The sequence below is a fragment of the Papio anubis genome, chromosome 12 (assembly GCF_008728515.1).
Source record: "Papio anubis isolate 15944 chromosome 12, Panubis1.0, whole genome shotgun sequence".
Taxonomy (NCBI): Eukaryota; Metazoa; Chordata; class Mammalia; order Primates; family Cercopithecidae; genus Papio; species Papio anubis.
In genome coordinates, this window is record NC_044987.1 from 61,336,191 (window position 1) to 61,342,190 (window position 6,000).

Sequence of the window (6,000 nt, forward strand, 5' to 3'; positions counted from 1 at the left end):
GGAAAATTGAAGCATTTCCTTCTTTAATTTTACTTAGACCTTTAGTGCAGTCCAGATTACTAAATGTGACAAGAAAAAATTATGTTGATATATCATTTTGTGGTTGTGTAAGAATTAATAACTACTCTTTCATGTACAAAGATAATTTAATACAATTTGGAAATTTTGACCCTTTAAACAATTACTTTATCTGTGGGGTAGTATTCTAAAATTGTTACTTACTTCTGCAAATTGTAAAAGTTGTCTTTGTAGCAAAAATTTTAAAATATGGGAGATTGTTAAAAGGAAAAATTAGCATAGAGTAAATTTTCTACATGGTAACCACTATTGCTGCTACTATTGTTATTCTCATTATAAATAATGAGAGATTGGGGCATGACTCTTTTAGGCTTTGTCAGATTTTTAAATAAAATTCTAATTTCATTATAGTTAATTTGGTAGCTGTCTGCCTTTATTTTTGATTTGATAATCTTAGAAGAAAATCACCTATTCCTTGAAAGCTAGACAGAACTAATTAGTTCATTGGTTCAATCAGTAGTTGTTGAGTGCTTATTATGTATCAAGTGCTTTACATAATGAATAGCATCAGTTTTAATATTTCTGTTGAATGCTTTTTCTTTCTTTATTTTTTTTTTGAGATGGAGTCTCACTCTTTCGTTCAGGCTGAAGTGCAGTGCCGCGATCTCGGCTCACTGCAACTTCCGCCTCCCGGGTTCAAGCGATTCTCCTGCCTCAGCCTCCTGAGTAGCTGAGATTACAGGCACACATCACCACGCCCAGCTAATTTTTTTGTATTTTTAGTAGAGACAGGGTTTTACCATGTTGGCCAGGATGGTCTCAATCTCTTGACTGTGTGATCTGCCTGCCTCGGCCTCCCAAAGTGCTGGGATTACAGGCATGAGCCACTGCACCCAGCCGATTTTTGTATTTTTAATAGAGACGGGGTTTTGCCATGTTGGCCAGGCTGGTCTCGAACTCCTGACCTCAGGTGATCCACCCACCTCGGCCTCCCAGAGTGCTGAGATTACAGGCGTGAGTCACTGCACTCAGTATTGAATGCTTTTTCTATGCCTGTATAATAAATACTAGTAATGATAGCTGACATTTATTGAATCCTTTGTACCATGCTGTATTTTATGTATGTTATCTGGTTTGATCCTCTCAAACCTGTGAAATAGCAACAGTTATGATGCCCTTTACAAATACACTCTCATACATGTAAACATACACTACATATATATTTATAAATTTGAGATGAAAGTCTATGATACGCTATTTTAGCCAAGTGCGGTGGCACATGGTTGTAATCCCAGCTACTAGGGAGGCTGAGGCAGGAGAATTGCTCGAGCCCTGGAGCTGGAGATTGCAGTGAGCTGAGATAGTGCCATTGCACTCCAGCCTAGGCGATGGGAGTGAAACCCTGTCTAAAAATAAATAAATAAAAAGAAAGAAAAAAAGTCTATGATGTACTTTAAAAATTTTAATAGAAAATCAAAACTTTTATATGATATAGTCTTCTGTAACAAGATTTAAAGTTTTTTTTTTTTTTCTTTTTTGAGATGGAGTCTTCTTGCTCTGTCACCTAGGAAAAACCGGAGTGCAGTGGTGCAATCTTGGCTCACTGCAACTTCCGCCTCCTGGGTTCAAGCGATTCTCCTGCCTCAGCTGGGATTATGGGTGCCTGCATCACACCTGGCTAATTTTTGTCTTTTTAGTAGAGACAGAGTTTCACCATGTTGTCCAGGGTGGTTTTGCACTCCTGACCTCAGGTGATCCGCCCACCTGAGCCTCCCAAAGTGCTGGAATTACCATACCCAGCCTCTATATCTTTAAATAATATGCTTATAACTGACTCTTTATCAATTCTAAACATTATCACGTGATTACCTATAATAAATGAGAAACTTACTATGCCATTCCTCTCCAGCCTACTCTTTTCAATATAATCGTGGCACTATTTTAGTACCTTTGTTACTTTTGTAACTCTAAATGATATATTTAAACTTGCTCTTTTTTTTTTTTGGTCAAATACATATATGCACATAGATATTTATGCTATGTATCTGTGTGTAAATATGTATGTATGCAGGTACAGTGGAATTACATTTTACAGAGTGGTCAAAGTCAAATTTACCCTTGAAAATTTTCCTTTCTTTCTTTTTTTTTTGACACAGAGTCTTGCTTTATCACCCAGACTGGAATGCAGTGGTACAATCATAGCTTAGTGTAATCTTGAACTCCTGGAATCATGTGATCCTCCTGCCTCAGCCTCCTGAGTGGCTGGGACTACAGATGCGTGCCACCATGCCCATCTAGTATTTTTATTTTGTAGGGAAAGGGTCTTACTTTGTTGCCCAGGCTGGTCTCAAACTCTTGGGTTCAAGTAATTCTCCTGTCTCGGCCTCTCAGAGCACTGGGAATTAGAGGCATGAGCTACCGCGCCTGGCTGAAAAATTTATTTAAATGTCTCTCACATAGAGTATAGCTGGTTTTGTTTATACAATCCTATATAACAATGTATGTAAACTATGTAAGGTATCTAATAATGCATTAAAAAATTTTTATAAAGTAATCATATGCAGAAATTAAAATGCTCTAGTGTGTCTCTGCTTGGGACAATCAAGCGCATTTATAGAGAGCCAGTTTACTGCCTGTTTTTGTTACTTATCACATTTGCCCTTTAGATGATCCTTCTCAGTTCTTACCCTTTAATGTTTTCCCAATTAATTTTCAACTTATTTCCTGAGTATATAGACACAGATATTTCTATCCTCTTTCTTTGGTTATGTAAACATTGTTTTTACTTCTGGTCGATAGTAGAGAAACCTCTGAAATAATTAACATATTCTTTCTGTAGATTTTGCCAGTATGCATTGATTATTTCAGGCTTATTTGCATTTCCTGTATGAGGGCAGGATGTGGTCAGAGAGGACAGTTGCATTATTTAAATTATTTACTTCTAGACCAGGCGCAGTGGCTCACACCTATAATCCCAGCACTTTGGGAGGCTGAGGTGGGCGGATCACGAGGTCAGGAGTTCGAGACCAGTCTGGCCAACATGGTGAAACTCTGCCTCTACTAAAAATACAAAAAAAATTAGCTGGGCGTGGTGATGGGTGCCTATAGTCCCAGCTACTCGGGAGGCTGAGGCAGGAGAATCACTTGAAACGGAAGGCGGAGGTTTCAGTGAGCCGAGATGGCACCACCGCAGTCCAGCCTGGGCAACAGAGCAAGACTGTGTCAAAAAAAAAAAAGAAAAAAAAATTATTTATTTCTCTTACCTCTTTTGGCTTAGTGTAGAGTTAAAATTTTGGGAGATAAATTTTAAAAAGTTGAAATATAGCCTATTTGTAGTAAGATGGAGAAGTCCTTAGTACACTGATAAATTTTTGTGAACACACTCATGTAACTGTTATCCAGATTAAGATATAGAACATTACCAGCAGGCCAGGCGCAGTAGCTTATGCCTGTAATCCCAACACTTGGTGAGGCCAGAGCAGATTGATCACTTTAGACCAGAAGTTTCAGACCAGCCTGGACAACATAGTGAGACCCCATCTCTAAAAAATAAAAAAAAATTAGCCAGGCGAGGTGGTGCATGCCTGTAGTCCTAACTACTTGGAGACTGAAGCAGGAGGATCACTTGAGTCCAGGATTTCAAGGGTGCAGTGAGCTGTGATCGCACCACTGCACTCCAGACTCAGTGACAGAGTGAGACCTTGTCTGTAAAAAAGAACAATCCCCTATCCCCCAAGAACATTATCAGGGCCCCAGAAGCAGTTAATATTCATACCTTTCAATGGCAACCGGTACTTTTTTTTTTTTTTTTTATCAGAATAGTTGTTATTTTTTGGATTTCTGATTTTTGAACTTAAGTGGTGTCATAGAATATGTACCCTTCTGTGTCTGATTTCTTTCATTCAGTATTCAGCTTTTAAGCTTCATGCATGTTGTTGCATGTAGTAGTAGTTCATTCTTCTTTACTTTATCGTGTCCACTGAATGAATATATCACGATTTATACTGATGAAGAAAATTCCTATTGTTTTTGTTTTGTATGAGTTTTGACTAGGGCTTCTAAGCAAAGGTTTTATACATGTCTTTAGGTGGACATATGAACATATCTCTCTTTGGTATATGTCTAGGAGTAGAACTGCTGGGTCATTGGGCATGTGGTATGTTCTACTTTAGTAGATACAGCCAGTTTTCCAAAGTGACTGTACCAGTTTACATTCTCACCAGCAATGTATGAGAGTTCCAGTTGCTTCATATCTTTGCTAAAGTTTAGTATTCTCTAAAATTAAAAAGACTGACATTTTGATGAGTATATAGTAGTATCTCATTTTCTTTTTAATAAGCTTTAACAAAATTGACATATACATACAGAGAAGTGTACAGGTCATAATTATGTAGCTTCAGGAATTTTCAAAGCAAACACATCCATATAACTAGCACCCAGGTCAAGAAACACATTAACAGCATCCCAGAAATTCCTCTTGTTCCCTACTTTTACTGCCCTGACTCCTACTCAAGGAATCTCCTATACTGACTTAAAAAATAGCTTTATTGTTATGTAATTGATACACAATAAGCCACACAATTTATAATTTGAGAAATTTTGGCATGAATACATACCTGTGAAACTAGCATCACAAGCAGGATAATGAACACATCTGTAAGCCCCCAAAGTTTTCTTGTGTATCCTTATAATCCCTCTCTCCCTGCTGGCTTCTTCATTTAGCATTAACTATTTTGTACTTTATGTTGCTGTGTGCATCAGTATTTCATTTCTTTTTATTGCTGTGAAGTATTCTGTTGTATGGATATACCACAGTTTATCCATTTTCCTGTTGATGGACCTGTGAGTTATTTCTGTTTTTTTGGATATTATAAATAAAGTTGCTATAAACATTTGTGTATGGTTAAGTGGTTTCATTCCTCTTGGGTAAGTGGAGTGGAATGGCTGAATTATTTTTAACTTTTTAAATAACTGCCAAACTGTATTCCAAGGAGTTTGTTCCCACCAGCTGTATATGTGAGTTCTAGGTGCTCCACGTCCTCCTCAACAATTAGGTATAGTTAGTCTTCTTAGTTTTGATATTATGGTAGATGTGTAATAGTATTTATTGTGGTTTTAATTTGTATTTACCCAATATCTAATGATGCTAAGCATCATTTTCATGTGTTTATTTGCCATCTGTATATAGTCTGTGGTCAGATATTTATTCAAATATTTTATTGATTTTTAAAAAAATTGCGTTTTCTTAATTTTTAAAGAAACATTATTAAAGTTTTCAAACATGTGAAAGTAGAAGGAATTAGCATAACGAACTCTTTTTTTTTTTTTTTTTTGAGACAGAGTCTCGCTCTGTTGCCCAGGCTGGAGTGCAGTGGCATGATCTTGGCTCACTGTAAGCTCCGCCTCCCAGGTTCATGTCGTTCTTCTGCCTCAGCCTCCCAAGTAGCTGGGACTACAGGTGCCCACCACCATGTCCGGCTAATTTTTTGTATTTTTAGTAGAGGTGGGGTTTCACTGTGTTAGCCAGGATGGTCTTGATCTCCTGACCTCGTGATCCACCCGCCTCAGCCTCCCAAAGTGCTGGGATTACAGGTGTGAGCCACTGCGCGGGGCCTAGCATAACAAACTCTTATTAGCTATTACCCAGCTTCTACTAGTATCAGTACATTACGAAATTTGTTTCATTTATAGCTTCCCACCTGCTATCCCTTGCTGGTTACTTTAAAAAATACTTTTGGGAGGCCAAGGTGGGTGGATCATGAGGTCAGGAGATTGAGACCATCTTGGCTAACACGGTGAAACCCTGTCTCTACTAAAAATACAAAAAACTAGCCGGGTGCGGTGGTGGGCGCCTGTAGTCCCAGCTACTCGGGAGGCTGAGGCAGGAGAATGGCGTGAACCCGGGAGGCGGAGCTTGCCGTGAGCCGAGATTGCGCCACTGCACTGCAGCCTGGGCGACAGAGCGAGACTCCATCTCAAAAA

The 6,000-nt window shown here is 38.5% G+C and overlaps 1 protein-coding gene across 5 annotated transcripts in view; it reads left to right on the forward strand.

Moving 5' to 3' along the window:
- FCHSD2 (FCH and double SH3 domains 2) overlaps positions 1-6,000 on the forward strand; it is a 309,718-nt gene that overhangs the window by 53,951 nt on the left and 249,767 nt on the right. The window lies entirely within an intron of this gene.